Source organism: Manis pentadactyla, chromosome 2 (genome assembly GCF_030020395.1).
Source record: "Manis pentadactyla isolate mManPen7 chromosome 2, mManPen7.hap1, whole genome shotgun sequence".
Lineage (NCBI taxonomy): Eukaryota > Metazoa > Chordata > Mammalia > Pholidota > Manidae > Manis > Manis pentadactyla.
Window position 1 is genome coordinate 148,073,359 of NC_080020.1, and position 18,181 is coordinate 148,091,539.

Genomic DNA, 18,181 nt, shown 5'->3' on the forward strand with positions numbered 1-18,181 from the left:
CATACAGATGAAGAGGGTACTAACATAGCCCTCAGATTTTTCAAATGCAAATCAGGTGAGCTACACTAATAGTAGTGCAGTGACCATGGAAAGACATATCCCTCAACTCTACAGATTATGCTATTCAATTTCCATGTGACTATGATTTTTTAAATTTTGTTTTATAATTTGAATCTTTCATCATTAGCCATTTTTATGAAGTGAACATTTAAGGGTTTAAAAAAAATTTATTGTACATATCCAATAATGGTAATATTCATAAATACATGAAATTTATTTATTAACTACTAGTAGGCAAAACTACCTCAACATTAATTTCATAAAACAGTCCCAAATTGTTAAAAAACAGTTGAAGTCCTGTTTTTAATAGTTAAATACTTTATATTTTCTCCTAACATAAATTTTCATTTACATTCAAAGTATTTAACAGCACTTATTATTAATGAATATGAGCTAAAGTTTCTATAGTTACATGGTATATAATAAATATAACATAGGCAATTCTAAATAGTTCTAGTTCTCTATATATTACCTTTCAGGAGAAGAGATAGAAAGTAAGGCATCAAAATATTTATTACTCTTTGCCCATAATTTTTTCTCATCTTACAAGTCAAAAAACAATTATAACCAAATAAAGACTTGATAAATTAGTTTAAGTTTGTGCTACATATTTTGCATAGGAAATACATGTTTGGATATAGCCATATAGTTTTAGTAAGGCATGCCCAGTTGTATGTATAATAATGTGCTGGTAAAGAGAAGCTTCAAAGGCATTTGGCTGAAGCTTCCAAATTGAAAACTATTGTGTTCTATGCTCTTGTCCTGACCACTAGGGGGAAAAACCTTTTCCAGAGGGAAATGCTTGAAAACAATCTATGATTTAGGATCAGTGGCTCATTTTGTTATTAAAATAAATTTTAAAAATTATTCTTTCAAGAACAATTTATACAAATTATAGAATTATTAATGTTAAGTTAATGCAATCTTTTTTTCCTAAAATTTGTTTAGGGATGGTTTTGCACTAGTTTTGTTTTATTGTATTGTTTTTACTATTAACACTGACTATTAATGAATATATTCCTTGGCAGGTTGACAAGTGGCCTAGAACTCACAGCTGAAACTAGTTTTTCCTTTTTAGTACATGGGCTCCCCTAAATATCAGTAATGGTTGTAGAAGTTTTGAATAAAAAATAAAGTTTATTAATTTAAAAAATAGACTGTAAGAAAGCTTGAGCAGAACCAGGTGAGATATCTGACTGCCCATTTTTATGTCATACCAGCTTCATAGTCCAGGGGTGCTTCTACTAGGTTAAAAGGCCATAAAAGAACAGGCAAAAGTTCATTTGGTTTTATGTTCATTCATTTTCATTGAATTTAATAGGTGTTCCAAAGAACCCATAAAGTATTTTCATATATAAAGTATTCCAAAATATTAATATTACATTTCACTACAATGTACTCTCTGTCATGGAGGAGTCCTTGCCTTAGTAAATTTAAGAAGTTAATATACAGAAAGAGAAATAAAATCCTTTCAAAATGTGACTATTCAGATCAATGTGCATAAAATTCACTGAGTCTGTTTTGTGTGTATGGAATGTTATATTTGAATAACCATTTGCATTTCTAAAAGTTATTTTATATGTAATTATAAGACATCATCAAACAAAACTTTAGGCTGTATTAATGATTAAAGGAGAGAAATGAGAAAAATACTCAAAGAAACATTATGTAAAGACAGAAAAAGCACCTTTATTTAGTGTCCTGGCTCTCTGTACAGGGTCCTTTCTGCTATCACTTGTAATTCTAATGACATGTACTCCATGCATTCAACAGACTTTTTCTGGGGGAACCATTCAGTGTGGCCAGTTTTTGATTTGATAGTACTACACTGTTGATACAGAAGTAGAAGACAGAATTATTGCTGACTAGCTGATAAGAGCCTAGAAGACAGGAATCAAATAATCCATTGTGATCACTGCTATGATAGAGTTAAACGAGTACACTGGTATGGTGGAAGTCAAGGATGTAGGTAGATATACATGACAAAAAAGGAACCCAGAAAGAAAGTGCCTGGGTATGATGGAAGGTAAGGAATTTGATAAAACGCTGGGGATAGGGTAAGTTTAACATTGAACACCTGCACATTAAGGAGCCTGGGGAACATCCAAGGGATGATGTTCAGCAGGCACTTACCTATACACCTCCAAATGGGAAAGTCTTCATCTAGGAATCTAGGCAAAAAATATGACTACAACAGTAAAAATTGTGGCCATTAGTTAGCTTAACTATGGTGAGTATATTATAGAGAAGGTAGAAGTCTATAAAACACCAGTCTGAAAGGAAAGAGAAGACAACAGTATATAGAAGCTTGTAGTATAAATTTCAGAGACAATATCAAATATAGCAGATCATCTCATAAATTAATGATTGGAACAAATCCTACACTTGGCAAGAGTGCATTGCAGCCTGCCATTGGCAGAGGTATTTTGGTTAGATGACTGAGACAGAAGCAGTGTGCTTATAGGAAAGAAGACACTGAGGAACTGGAGAACGTACAGCTGAGACATCATCTTCCCTCCAAACTTCTTCCCTTCTCTTTCTTCATTCCTTCCATCCATCCTTACCCCCGTATCTTCCATTGCATTCTACTTTTTGTGCAAACAGAGAAAGAGGGAGGTTGCTTTAAAGTAATTTAATGTAATCTCTAACCTTTTTAAATCACAGATAGCTGTGCAAATATCATTTATCTTCTACCAAGAAAGATGCACATATGCCCAGAATTTTATAAACAATTCCAGGAAGTTCATAAACCTTTTGATTCATCCAAATCCAAAACTGTTAAGTGTTTGCTCACTTAAGAATGTCTGTTAGCAAGTCCTAGGATCCAGTAGTCTGAGTATGAATATATTCAAGTATATGGGTATGTGGGGAATGAATGTGTGGGGAGATAAGAGGACCTGAGCCTGTACATTTTAAAGGGGAAGAAACATTTGAAAAGAAAACTTTATTCTTCTCAGCAGATAATTTTTACATACTAATTTCATATACAGGAAGTTAACTTTCTGTGATTTGCTATTTTTGTTTGTAATAAAATAAAATATATATGACTTTAGCTCAATAGATTGGAAAAAGTCATTCATTTAATAAGAATTTATTGAACATTTTCTAAGGGCCATGTGTTATGCTAGATACTTGAAATACAAATAGGAATAAAATGCTGCTTCTTGATTCAAGGTCACAAGGTGCTTGGGGCCTTCTTCAGGAGATGAGAAACAAATAAATGATGATAATGCAACATGAGATGCTCAAATCAAATCTGTATACATGATGTTTTCTCATACAAATGAGGACCTGTCTCACAGCATCATAAAGGTAATTCTTCAATTTTTCTGTGGTTATAATTTTTATGCTAAAAATTTTTTTTTGATATTGTTAGTGTACAATTACTTGAACAACTTTATGGTTACTATACTCCCCCTATTATCAAGTCCCCCCCATATACCCCATTACAGTCACTGTCCATCAGCATAGTAAGATGCTATAGAATCATTACTTGTCTTCTCTGTATATACTGCCTTCCCCATGTCCCCACCCCCCTACATTATGTGTACTAATCATAATGCCCCGTTTTCCCCCTTATCCCTCCGTTCCCACCCATCCTCCCCAGTCCCTTTCCCTTTGGTAACTGTTAGTCCATTCTTGGGTTCTGTGAGTCTGCTGCTCTTTTGTTCCTTCAGTTTTTTCTTTGTTATTATACTCCACAGGTGAGTGAAATCATTTGATACTTATCTTTCTCCGCCTGGCTTATTTCACTGAGCATAATACCCTCTAGCTCCATCCATGTTGCTGCAAATGGTAGGATTTGTTTTCTTCTTATGGCTGAATAATATTCCATTGTGTATATGTACCACATATTCTTTATCCATTTATCTACTGATGGACACTTAGGTTGCTTCCATTTCTTGGCTATTGTAAATAGTGCTGCAATAAACATAGGGGTGCATATTTCTTTTTCAAACTGGGATGCTGAATTTTTAGGGTAAATTCCTAAGAGTGGAATTCCTGGGTCAAATGGTATTTCTATTTTCAGTCTTTTGAGGAACCTCTATACTGCTTTCCACAATGGTTGAACTAGTTTACATTCCCACCAGCAGTGTAGGAGGGTTCCCCTTTCTCCACATGCTCGCCAACATTTGTTGTTGTTTGTCTTTTCAATGTTGGCCATCCTAACAGGTGTGAGGTGATATCTCATTGTAGTTTTAATTTGCATTTCTCTGATGAATAGCGATGTGGAGCATCTTTTCATGTGTCTGTTGGCCATATGAATTTCTTCTTTGGAGAAGTGTCTGTTCAGATCCTGTGCCCATTTTTTTATTGGATTATTTGCTTTTTGTTTGTTGAGGTGTGTGAACTCTTTATATATTTTGGATGTCAATCCTTTATCGGATCTGTCATTTATGAATATATTCTCCCATATGTATGATGTCTTTTTGTTCTACTGATGGTATCCTTTGCTGTACAGAAGGTTTTTAGTTTGTATAGTCCCACTTGTTCATTTTTGCTTTTGTTTCCCTTGCCTGGGGAGGTATGTTCATGAAGAAGTTGTTCATGTTTATGTCCAAGAGATTTTTGCCTATATTTTTTTCTAAGAGTTTTATGGTTTCATGACTTACATTCAGGTCTTTAATCCATTTTGAGTTTACTTTTGTGTACGGTTTTAGACAATAATCCAGTTTCATTCTCTTACATGTAGCTGTCCAGGTTTGCCAACACCAGCTGTTGAAGAGGCTGTCATTTCCCTATTGTATATCCATGGCTCCTCTATCATATATTAATTGACCATATATGCTTGGGTTTATATCTGGACTCTCTAGTCTGTTCCACTGGTCTATGGGTCTGTTCTTGTGCCAGTACCAAATTATCTTGATTACTGTAGCTTTGTAGTAGACCTTGAAGTCAGGGAGTGTAATTCTCCCTGCTTTATTCTACCTTCTCAGGATTGCTTTGGCTATTCGGGGTCTTTTGTGGTTCCATATGAATTTTAGAACTATTTGCTCTAGTTAATTGAAGAATGCTGTAGGTATTTTTACAGGGATTGCAATGAATCTGTAAATTGCTTTAGGCAGGATGGCCATTTTGACAATGTTAATTCTTCCTAGACAAGAGCATGGGATGAATTTCCATTTATTAGTGGCCTCTTTAATTTCTTTTAAGAGTGTCCTGTAGTTTTCAGGGTATAGGTCTTTTACTTCCTTGGTTAGGTTTATTCCTGGGTATTTTATTCTTTTTGATGCAATTGTGAATGGAATTGTTTTCCTGATTTCTCTTTCTGCTAGTTCATTATGTGCTAAAATTTTTACAATACTAAAATTGTTCAGGGGTCAAAACCTGAATATCTGCTGTCTTTACCCATGACCCAAGAAGACAGTATTAGGGGGATGAGCTCTAGGTATAATCAGTTCTGGATTCCTGTCTAGGCAGTGGTATTGTCAGCTACGCAACTTTGAAAAGATACTTGATCAGCAAAAGACTCATTCCTTTCACTTTTAAAATTGGGTTATTAATAGAAACATTGATTTGCAATGCACATTTAAGAAGCTAAATGCACTTTAAGCTCTCAACTCAGGATCTGACACAAAATAAGCAAAAGTAGTTTGTTGTAGATAATCATCATCATTATATATGTAGTTGTGTAGTTGTAGTGGTTTTTAAATGAAATACTTGAAAATATTCCAATCCTTATATTGTTCAAGAATATCATGAAGTGAAATGAGGATGATGATTTATTGATTAATTAATATTAAATATCCTTTTATGAGAGTCAGTTAAATGGAATACAGGTTAAAGTCAGGAAAAGGAACTAAGAATATCAATTGAAAAATTAGATAAGTATAAAAAATGCAAGGGAAAATAGGGAATTTCTTTCTAAGAGACCATTACATGGGGATTTTGCTTCCAGCCAAGATCGAGTAGTAGACTGGGTTTACTTACTGTCTGAAACAACTAAAAAGCAGGACTAGATTTTTAGATGTCAACACAAGACAGTTGTTTCTGAGGGAAGGAACAGAGATGAGATGATAGGAGCTCAATGACTGACCCAGGTACTACGTAGGGAACATTTCCAGGCTGCATCACAAGATAAAGAAACCCAGCCAGAGCCTGGCACTACCTGAACTGATGAAGCAAAGCTGGGCGTACAGGAAAACCAAGGCAGCTGACGTCCACAGGGCAGAACACAGGAAGGAGAGCTCTAGCTAAGTGAGAGCTCCAGAAATCTTCAGAAGCTCCCTGCAAAGTCTTTAGCTATTCCTAATTAGCGCTTTCACATAAGAAAACTATCTGAGGTTTGAGAAAGGATAACTGAAACAGGAGCACAGGAAACAAGCTATGGCACTCACAGGGCTGAGAGTGTTTGTGTCACCATTGGTATGAACACAAAATCTTATAATTCAAGTCTTCTTAGGTAGAATACTCAGAGGGGCATTGCCTCAGTGTGGGCAGATTTTATCACTGAACTAAAGGTTTCTCTACTTTTGCCAAACAAATCTTAAAGGTGAAACTCAAAAGATCAAAATCCTTTCAAATAACTTAACTTCAACACAGTAAAATGATCAAGTACTACTGCAGATTTATTAAAATTCATAGCATCCACCAAAGTAAATTCCCAATGTTGGGCATTCTGTATGAAATTACCAGGCATGCAAAAAATTGAAAGTATAGGAACCATAATTATCAGTCAAACAAACCAATAGAAATATACCCAGAGATGTAATGTATAGCATAAGGAATATAGTCAAAATATTGTAACAACTTTGTATGGTAATAGCTGGTAGCTAGAATTACCATGTATATAAATGTTGAATCACTGTGTTGTACACCTGAAACTAATGTAATCCTGTGTGTCAACTACCCTTCAGTAAAAAATAATTATCTACAAAAAAAAAAGAAATATACTCAGAAATGATATAGGTGTTACAATTAGTAGACAAAAAATAAAAGTTATCATAATCTCTTATTCTATATGTTTAAAGAGTTGAAGGAAAAATTGAGCATCTTAAGTAGGGCAATGAAAAATACACAGGAAAATGTGAAATTAAGTATCCAGAGATTTAAAAAAAGATGTCTGAGATTAGATATATGTTAGCTAGAATTTGTAAGATATAATGATCACATTTCACCTTGCCTCTATATTAAATACAGATGAGACACATAAACAAAATGCATAAAACAACTGTTTTGGGACTATCATAGGTAAACTTTTGCCCACATCCATGACCTTTATCTTCTGGTTTTACCCCTGTGAATATGTTACAGCTCAGAATGAGTCCAAGAGTTCATAAACAGCTTTGTCGAGATGCTTTGTTAAACTAACTTCTGAGTTGAATGTAAATGAACCAAACCTAAACATCACTCCAGAGACTTGGCGAATTGAAATTAGGTTTCAGAATGGCCACTGGATGGCCAAGTACATGAACAGGTTGTGTAACACTGCAAGGGCTTTGAAACTAAACTGATACTAGGACCACAGCCCAAAAGAGGTGGGTTGGAATATACAACCTTAACATCACCAAGGTGATTGCTTGCTTAAAAAAATTTTCAAAATTCACCATAGAACTTAAATAAGACCTAGAGTCTCATAACATAATATACAAAGTATCCAGATACAATCCAATGCTAGGAAAATCTCCACATTTATGAGAAAAGGCCAATGCTGAAATGACATATGTCAAAATTATCTGGTAAAATTTAAAGCAGCAAATATAAAATAGGTTTGAAAGTGACATCTTTCAACACTTTTAAAACAAATGGAAAAAATAGAAAGCTTCTTGAAAAATAGAAAATACAACAAAATAAAAAACAAAATGAAAATTTGAAACTAAAGAAAAAAGCCTCATTAAATGGTCTCAGTAACAATGAAGATGATAGACAAAACATCTGTTTACATGAATATAGGAAATAAGAACCATCCAATTTGAACAACTGAGAAAAATAATTGAAAAAAAATCCAGCAATCTGTGGGATCCAAGATTAATTTTATCAGTTTCAGAAAAGGAGAAAGAGTATACTACTGTACACACACAAAAAATGAAAGGAATATAGAAAAGTTGCTCCACATCACTAATCATCAGAGAAATTCAAATTAAAATCACAATGAGATATCACCTCACACCAGTTAGGATGGCCAACATTGAAAAGACAAACAACAACAAATGTTGGTGAGGATGTGGAGAAAGGGGAACCCTCCTACACTGCTGGTGGGATTGTAAATTAGTTCAACCATTGTGGAAAGCAGTATAGAGGTTCCTCAAAAAAAAAAACCTCAAAATAGAAATACCATTTGACCCAGGAATTCCACTCTTAGGAATTTACCCTAAGAATGCAGAAGCCCAGTTTGAAAAAGAAATATGCACCCCTATGTTTATCACAGCACTATTTACAATAGCCAAGAAATGGAAGCAACCTAAGTGTCCATTAGTAAATGAATAGATAAATAAGATGTGGTACATATACACATGGAATATTATTCAGCCACAAGAAGAAAACACATCCTACCATTTGCAACAACATGAATGGAGCTAGAGGGTATTATGCTCAATGAAATAAGCCAGGTGGAGAAAGACAAGTACCAAATGATTCCACTCATCTGAGGAGTATAATAACAAAGAAAAAACTGAAGGAACAAAAGAGCAGCAGACTCACAGAACCCAAGAATGGACTAACAGTTACCAAAGTGAAAGGGACTGGGGAGGATGGGTGGGAAGGGAGGGATAAGGGGAAAAAGGGCATTACTATTAGCACACATAATGTAGTGGGGGGAAGGGACACGGGAAAGGCAGTATATACAGAGAAAACATGTAGTGATTCAGTAGCATCTTACTATATTGATGGACAGTGACTAATGGAGAATGTGGTGGGACTTGATAATGGGGGGAATCTAGTAACCACAATGTTGTTCAAGTGGTTATACATTAACGATATCAAAATAAATAAATGTAATGAAAGGAATAATCAAAGATAGGTTGCTTAATGCTACCCAAATTTGGTGAACATTAATGTATACATTTAAGAATCTCAGGAAACTCAAATGTAGACATAAGGAAATCCATGCTGTGCACATATGTCACAAACTGCTGAAATTTAAAAATGAAGAAAACCTGAAAGAAGGTAGAGAAAACTGCATTAACTTCATTACCTGTACAGGGGAAGAATTTGAATTATGTGTATTTCTCATCAGAAACCAAGTAAATCAGAAGGAAGTGACTTTTTTATTGAAGTGTTGTTCATATACAATCTTATACTGTTTTCAAATGTACAACACAGTGGCTCAACAGTTACCCATAATATTAAATCCTCACCCCCTCTAGTGTGGTTACTATCTATCAACATAGAAAGATGTTACAGAATCACTGGCTGTATTCTCCATGCTGTGCTACCATCCCTGTGACCAACTTATATTGTGATTGGGAATTATTGTGCCCCTTTATCTCTGTCTCTCTCCCTTCATACTCACTGCAACCCCTCCCAGTTGGTAACCACTAGTCTCTTCTCAGTATCTGTGAGTCTACTGCTATTTTGTTTCTTCTGTTTTGCTATGTTCACAAATAAGTGAAATCATGCGGTATTTGTCTTTCTCCTCCTGGATTATTTTACTGAGCATAATACCCTCTAGATCCATCCATGTTGTTGCAAATGGGAGGATTTTTCTTTTTATGTATGAATAAGATTCCATTGTGTATATGTACCACATCTTCTTTATCCATTCATCTACTGATGGATACTTAGGTAGCTTCCATATCTTGGCTATTACAAAGACTATGGTGATAAACATATGGGTGAGTATGTCTTTTTGAATCAGGGATTTCATTTTCTTTGGGTAAATTTCTTGAAGTGGAATTACTGGATTGAATGGTATTTCTATTTTTCGTTTTTTGAGGAAACTTGAGTCTGCTTTCCACAGTGGTTGCACAAATTTATATTCCCACCAACAGTGTAGGAAGGTTCCAATTTCTTTGCATCCTCACCATTTGTTATTTCTTGTCTTTTTGGGTAGTGGCCATTCTAACTGGTGTGAGGTGATATCTCACTGTGCTTTTGATTTGCATTTCCCTGATGATTAGCAATGTGTAGCATCTTTTCATGTGCCTGTTAGCCATTTGTATTTCTTCCTTGGAGAAATATCTTTTCAGTTCTTCTACCCATTTTTTAATTGGCTTATTTGATTTTTGGGTGTTGAGGTATGTGAGTTCTTTATATATTTTTGAACTTAACCCCTTTTCAGATGAGTTGTTTACAAATATATCCATATATCCTTCCATATTGTAGGATGCCTTTTTGTTATGCTGATGGTGTCCTTTGTGGTACAGAAGCATTTTAGTTTTATATAGTCCCACTTGTTCATTTTTTATTTTGTTTCCCTTGCCCAAGGAGATATGTCCAGAAACAAATTGATCACACATATATTCAAGAGATTTTTGCCTATGTTTTCTTCTAAGAGTTTTATGGTTTCATAACTCTTCAGGTCTTTGATCCATTTTGAGTTTAGTTTTGTATATGGAGTTAGACAATAATCCAATTTCATTCTCTTACATATAGCTGTCAGTTGTCCCAACACCAGTTGTTGAAAGGCTATCTTTTTCCCATTGTATATTCATGGTGGTTCTTTATTGTATATTACTTGAGCACATATGCATGGGTTTGTAGCTGGGGCCTCTATTCTGTTCCATTGATCTATGGGTCTGTTCTTATGCCAGTACCAAAGTGTTTGGATTAATGTTGCTTTGTAGTTAAGCTTGAAGTCAGGGAGCACAATATCCCAGCTTTCTTGTTCTTTCTCAGGATTGCTTTGGCTATTTAGGGTCTTTTGTGGTTCCATATGAATTTTAGTACTATTTGTTCTAGTTCATTGAAAAATACTGTTGTTTTTTTGGTAGGGATTGCATTGAATCTGTGCATTACTTTAGTCAGGATGGGCTTTTTGACAATACTAATTCTTCTTATTCATGAGTACAGGATAGATTTTCATTTATTAGTGTATTCTTTAATTTCTCTCAAGAGTGTTTTGTAGTTTTCAGGGTATAGGTCTTTCACTTCCTTGGTTAGGTTTATTCCTAGGTATTTTATTCTTTTTTGATGCAATTGTAAATGGAGTTGTTTTGCTGATTTCTCTTTCTGCTTGTTCAGTGTTAGTATATAGGTATGCAACAGTTTTCTGCATATTAATTTTGTATCCTACAACTTTGCTGGATTCAGTTATTAGTTCTAATAGTTTTTGGTGGAGTCTTTAGGCTTTTCTGTATATAATATAATGTCATCTGTGAATAGTGACAGTTTGACTTCTTCCTTACCAATTTGGATGCCTGTTATATCTTTGTTTTGTCTGATGGCCATAGCCAGGACTTCTGGTTATGTTGAATAAAATTAGTGAGAGTGGACATCTTTGTCTTGTTCCCAATCTTAGAGAAAAAGCTTTCACCTTTTTGCTAGTAACTATGATGTTAACTGTGGTTTTGTTGTTTTGTTGTATATGGCCTTTATTATATTGAGCTACATACACTCTATACCCATTTTATTGTGAGTTTTTATCGTGAATGGATGTTAAATTTTGTCAAATGCTTTTTCAGCATCTAGTGAAATGATCATGTGGTTTTTAATCCTTTTTTTGTTAATGTGGTGTATGATATTGATTGACTTATGAATATTGTACCATCTACGTATCATTGGAATAAATCCCACTTGATCATGATAGATGAGCATTTTGATGTGTTTTTGAATTTGGTTTGCTGATATTTTGTTAAGGATTTTTCCATCTTGTTCATCAGGGATATTGTACTATAATTTTCTTTTCTTGTGGTATCTTTGCTTGGTTTTGGTATTAGAGTGATGATGGTCTCATAGAATGAGTTTGGAAGTATTCCCTCCACTTCTGCTTTTTGGAAAACTTCAAGGAGAGTGGGTGTTAGGTCTTCTTTAAATGTTTAAAAGAATTCAGCTGTGAAGCCATCTGGACCTGGATTGTGGTTTTTTTTGGAAGTTTTTTGATTACCAATTCGATTTCATTGCTGCTAATTGGTCTGCTCAGATTTTCTGTTTCTTCCTGAGTCAGTCTTAGAAGGTTGTATTTTTCTAGTAAGTTGTCCATTTCTTCTAAGTTTTCCAATTTATTGGCATATAATTTTTCATAGTATTCTCTAATAATTCTTTGTATTTCTATGATATCAATTATGATTATTCTTTCTTCATTTCTGATTTTGTTTTTGTGTGTACTCTCTCTTTTTTCTTGATAAGTCTGACTAGGGTATCTATTTTGTTTATTTTCTCAAAGTACAAACTCCTGGTTTAATTGATTTCTTCTGTTGTTTTATTCTTACCTGTTTCATTTCTGCTCTCATCTTTATGTCCCTCCTTCTAGTAACTTTGGGATTCATTTGTTCTTCTTTTCCTAGTTCCTTTAATTGTCAGTTTAGACTGTTTATTTGGGATCATTCTAATTTCTTGAGTTAGGCCTGTATTGCTAAAATTATGAAATGCTTCACAAATTTCTGTGTCATATTTGCAGAGGGGCCTTGCTAATCTTCTCTAAATCATTCCCATTTTAGTATATTTGCTCCCAAAATGAGCATGGCAGTTATATTTTTGAAGTGCTGAAAAAAAAGTCATTCTATATCCAGTGAAAATATCCCTGAGGGAATACATTCTCAGAAGAAGAACATGATCAGATTTCACTAGATCTGCTCTAAAAAAATTGATAAATGAAGTTCTTCATCAAATGTAAATGATACCAAAAGGAAATATGGTATACCAGAAATGAAGAAAGAGCAAGAGCAAAGGAAACTATTTGGCAAATATAATAGAGTATTTTTGTCTTAGTTCTTTTTTTTTTAATTTCTTATTAAAGTATTATTGATATACATTCTTTTTTTTTTTTTTTAATAATTATTTTTTATTGAAGGGTAGTTGACGCACAGTATTACATTACATTAGCTTCAAGTGTACAACACAGTGGTAAAACATTTATATACATAATTCTAGGTTCCAGCTATCACCCTACCAGGCTGTTACAATATCTTGACTATATTCCTTATGCTATACATTACATGCTGGTTACTTATTTGTTTTACCATTGGAAGTCTGTCCTTTTTTTTTTTTTTTTTTTTGTGAGGGCATCTCTCATATTTATTGATCAAATGGTTGTTAAAGACAATAAAATTCTGTATAGGGGAGTCAATGCTCAATGCACAATCATTAATCCACCCCAAGCCTAATTTTCATCAGTCTCCAAACTTCTGAGGCATAACAAACAAGTTCTTACATGGAGAACAAATTCTTACATAATGAATAAGTTACATGGTGAACAGTACAAGGGGAGTCATCACAGAAACTTTCGGTTTTGCTCATGCATTATGAACTATAAACAGTCAGTTCAAATATGAATAGTCATTTGGTTTTTATACTTGATTTATATGTGGATACCACATTTCTCTCTTTATTATTATTATTTTTAATAAAATGCTGAAGTGGTAGGTAGATACAAGATAAAGGTAGAAAACATAGTTTAGTGTTGTAAGAGAGCAAATGTAGATGTTCAGGTGTGTGCCTGTAGACTATGTGTTAATCCAAGTTAGACCAGGGCAATAAAACATCCACGTATGCAGAAGATTTCTCTCAGAACGGGGGGGTGAGGTTCTAAGCCTCACCTCTGTTGATCCCCAATTTCTCACCTGATGACCCCCCTGCGACTGTGCCTGTCTTAGGTTGTTCCTCCCTTGAGGAATCTTACCCGTCTCTGGCTAACCAGTCATCTTCCGGGGCCATACAGGGAGATGTAAAGTTGGTAAGTGAGAGAGAAGCCATATTGTTTGAAAAGGTTAGCTTTTTACTTCTTTGCATATTTATGCCCTGTGGCTTCTATGCCCAGCATTTGTCTTGAGGTATCTTTACCACTTGGAAGAATTATGATACTCGGTAAATTTGATATGAGGCACGAATTCTATTTAAGGGTTGTAATTAGGAAGGAAGAAGAAAAGCTATAGAAGTAGCAGGCGGAAGAAAACATGGGAAGATTGATTATTTCTTTGACATATCTTCTTGAAGAGTAACTTCAGCATGTATAGGTTTTAAGCTACTACTTAAATTGCACACACACAATAACATAATAGGAGTATAGTTACATAACCAAAGCATATCTGTAATTACCAGCCATCTCCAGTGAAACCAAGAAAACCAGTTAGGCACCTTAGGCATTTGTGAAAACTTATCTATGATATGGTGGATATTGTCCAACTGAACTTGAACAGTCTGAGAGAAATCAGACAAATTAAAACAACCCATTCCTGGGGACTGTTCACATGCCATATATTCTTTTAACAGTAAATAGTCTGTAGTTGTAAGACTTTGGAGTGCTACAATTTGCACTTCTCCAAATTCTTGGTTGAGTTCCAACAGTATAGATCCAGTCAAATTTGTTGTTTTACTTAATGCACAGGTCAGCTTGGATATCTCCTTCCTCATTCCCATGGCAAGTCCAGGAACTGGTGGGATGAGTGCATCTACAGCTGTAGCAGTGCGTGGATCTTTGTTGGGGTTTTTTGATGATCATCTTCTGGCATGAGTCTTCCAGAGAGTGCAGATGTTGGAAGTTCTTTTTCATATCGTATCTTAGTTCATTTTCGGGGTAGCCCAATTAGGCTTTGATCCTCTGTATAAACACAAACAGACCCTTTGCCTACACTTTTATATGCCCTTTATACCCTTGTGTAGAACTCTTTGGAGGTTACCACACAGGAACTGCCCTTCTTTTTTTTGCTTTGTTTTTGGTATCACTAATCTACACTTACATGACGAATATTATGTTTACTAGGCTCTCCCCTATACCAGGTCTCCCCTATAAACCCCTTTACAGTCACTGTCCATCAGCATAGCAAAATGTTGTAGAATCACTACTTGCCTTTTCTGTGTTGTATAGCCCTCCATTTTCTCCTACCCCCCCATGCATGTTAATCTTAATACCCCCCTACTTCTCCCCCCCTTATCCCTCCCTACCCACCCATCCTCCCCAGTCCCTTTCCCTTTGGTACCTGGTAGACCATTCTTGAGTTCTGTGATTCTGCTGCTGTTTTGTTCCTTCAGTTTTTCCTTTGTTCTTATATTCCACAGATAAGTGAAATCATTTGGTATTTCTCTTTCTCCGCTTGGCTTGTTTCACTGAGCATAATACCCTCCAGCTCCATCCATGTTGCTGCAAATGATTGGATTTGCCCTTTTCTTATGGCTGAGTAGTATTCCATTGTGTATATGTACCACATCTTCTTTATCCATGCATCTATTGATGGACATTTAGGTTGCTTCCAATTCTTGGCTATTGTAAATAGTGCTGCAATAAACATAGGGGTGCATCTGTCTTTCTCAAACTTGATTGCTGCGTTCTTAGGGTAAATTCCTAGGAGTGGAATTCCTGGGTTAAATGGTAAGTCTGTTTTGAGCATTTTGATGTACCTCCATACTGCTTTCCACAATGGTTGAACTAACTTACATTCCCACCAGCAGTGTAGGAGGGTTTCCCTTTCTCCACAGCCTCGCCAACATTTGTTGTTGTTTGTCTTTTGGATGGCAGCCATCCTTACTGGTGTGAGGTGATAGCTCATTGTAGTTTTAATTTGCATTTCTCTGATAATTAGCGATGTGGAGCATCTTTTCATGTGTCTGTTGGCCATCTGTATTTCTTTTTTGGAGAACTGTCTGTTCAGTTCCTCTGCCCATTTTTTAATAGGGTTATTTGTTTTTTGTTTGTTGAGGCGTGTGAGCTCTTTATATATTCTGGACGTCAAGCCTTTATCGGATGTGTCATTTTCAAATATATTCTCCCATACTGTAGGGATCCTTCTTGTTCTATTGATGGTGTCTTTTGCTGTACAGAAGCTTTTCAGCTTAACATAGTCCCACTTACTCATTTTTGCTGTTGTTTTCCTTGCCCGGGGAGATATGTTCAAGAAGAGGTCACTCATGTTTATGTCTAAGAGGTTTGTGCCTATGTTTTCTTCCAAGAGTTTAATGGTTTCATGGCTTACATTCAGGTCTTTGATCCATTTTGAGTTTACTTTTGTATATGGGGTTAGACAATGGTCCAGTTTCATTCTCCTACATGTAGCTGTCCAGTTTTGCCAGCACCACCTTTTGAAGAGACTATCATTTTGCCATTGTATGTCCATGGCTCCTTTATCAAATATTAATTGACCATATATGTCTGAGTTAATGTCTGGATTCTCTAGTCTGTTCCATTGGTCTGTGGCTCTGCTCTTGTGCCAGTACCAAATTGTCTTGATTACTATGGCTTTATAGTAGAGCTTGAAGTTGGGGAGTGAGATCCCCCCTACTTTATTCTTCTTTCTCAGGATTACTTTGGCTATTCGGGGTCTTTGGTGTTTCCATATGAATTTTTGAATTATTTGTTCCAGTTCATTGAAGAATGTTGCTGGTAGTTTCATAGGGATTGCATCAAATCTGTATATTGCTTTGGGCAGGATGGCCGTTTTGACGATATTAATTCTTCCTAGCCACGAGCATGGGATGAGTTTCCATCTGTTAGTGTCCCCTTTAATTTCTCTTAAGAGTGACTTGTAGTTTTCAGAGTATAAGTCTTTCACTTCTTTGGTTAGGTTTATTCCTAGGTATTTTATTTTTTTTGATGTAATTGTGAATGGAGTTGTTTTCCTGATTTCTCTTTCTGTTGGTTCATTGTTAGTGTACAGGAAAGCCACAGATTTCTGTGTGTTGATTTTGTATCCTGCAACTTTGCTGTATTCCGATATCAGTTCTAGTAGTTTTGGGGTGGAGTCTTTAGGGTTTTTTATGTACAGTATCATGTCATCTGCAAATAGTGACAGTTTAACTTCTTCTTTACCAATCTGGATTCCTTGTATTTCTTTATTTTGTCTGATTGCCGTGGCTAGGACCTCCAGTACTATGTTAAATAACAGTGGAGAGAGTGGGCATCCCTGTCTAGTTCCCGATCTCAGAGGAAATGCTTTCAGCTTCTCGCTGTTCAATATAATGTTGGCTGTGGTTTTATCATAGATGGCCTTTATTATGTTGAGGTACTTGCCCTCTATTCCCATTTTGCTGAGAGTTTTTAACATGAATGGATGTTGAACTTTGTCAAATGCTTTTTCAGCATCTATGGAGATGATCATATGGTTTTTGTCTTTCTTTTTGTTGATGTGGTGTATCATGTTGATGGACTTTCGAATGTTGTAACATCCTTGCATCCCTGGGATGAATCCCACTTGGTCATGGTGTATGATCCTTTTGATGTATTTTTGAATTCTGTTTGCTAATATTTTGTTGAGTATTTTTGCATCTACGTTCATCAGGGTTATTGGTCTGTAGTTTTGTTTTTTGGTGGGGTCTTTGCCTGGTTTTGGTATTAGGGTGAGGTTAGCTTCATAGAATGAGTTTGGGAGTATCCCCTCCTCCTCTATTTTTTGGAAAACTTTAAGGAGAATGGGTATTATGTCTTCCCTGTATGTCTGATAAAATTCCGAGGTAAATCCATCTGGCCCGGGGGTTTTGTTCTTTGGTAGTTTTTTGATTACCGCTTCAATTTCGTTGCTGGTAATTGGTCTGTTTAGATTTTCTGTTTCTTTTTGGGTTAGTCTTGGAAGGTTGTATTTTTCTAGGAAGTTGTCCATTTCTCCTAGGTTTCCCAGCTTGTTAGCATATAGGTTTTCATAGTAGTCTCTAATAATTCTTTGTATTTCTGTGGGGTCCGTCGTGATTTTTCCTTTCTCGTTTCTGATACTGTTGATTTGTGTTTACTCTCTTTTCCTCTTAATAAGTCTGGCTAGAGGCTTATATATTTTGTTTATTTTCTCAAAGAAACAGCTCTTGGTTTCATTGATTTTTGCTATTGTTTTATTCTTCTCAATTTTATTTATTTCTTCTCTGGTCTTTATTATGTCCCTCCTTCTGCTGACCTTAGGCCTCATTTGTTCTTCTTTTTCCAATTTCGGTAATTGTGACATTAGACCATTCATTTGGGATTGCTCTTCCTTTTTTAAATATGCTTGGATTGCTATATACTTTCCTCTTAAGACTGCTTTTGCTGTGTCCCACAGAAGTTGGGGCTTAGTGTTGTTGTTGTCATTTGTTTCCATATATTGCTGGATCTCCATTTTGATTTGGTCAT

At 35.4% G+C, this 18,181-nt stretch overlaps 1 non-coding gene across 1 annotated transcript; it reads right to left on the reverse strand.

The window, feature by feature from the left end:
• Positions 1 to 12,513: 12,513 nt before the first annotated feature.
• On the reverse strand, positions 12,514 to 12,620 carry LOC118930370 (U6 spliceosomal RNA). Its single transcript, XR_005032029.1, has one exon. It is a non-coding gene; the product is annotated as a U6 spliceosomal RNA (small nuclear RNA).
• Positions 12,621 to 18,181: the final 5,561 nt, after the last annotated feature.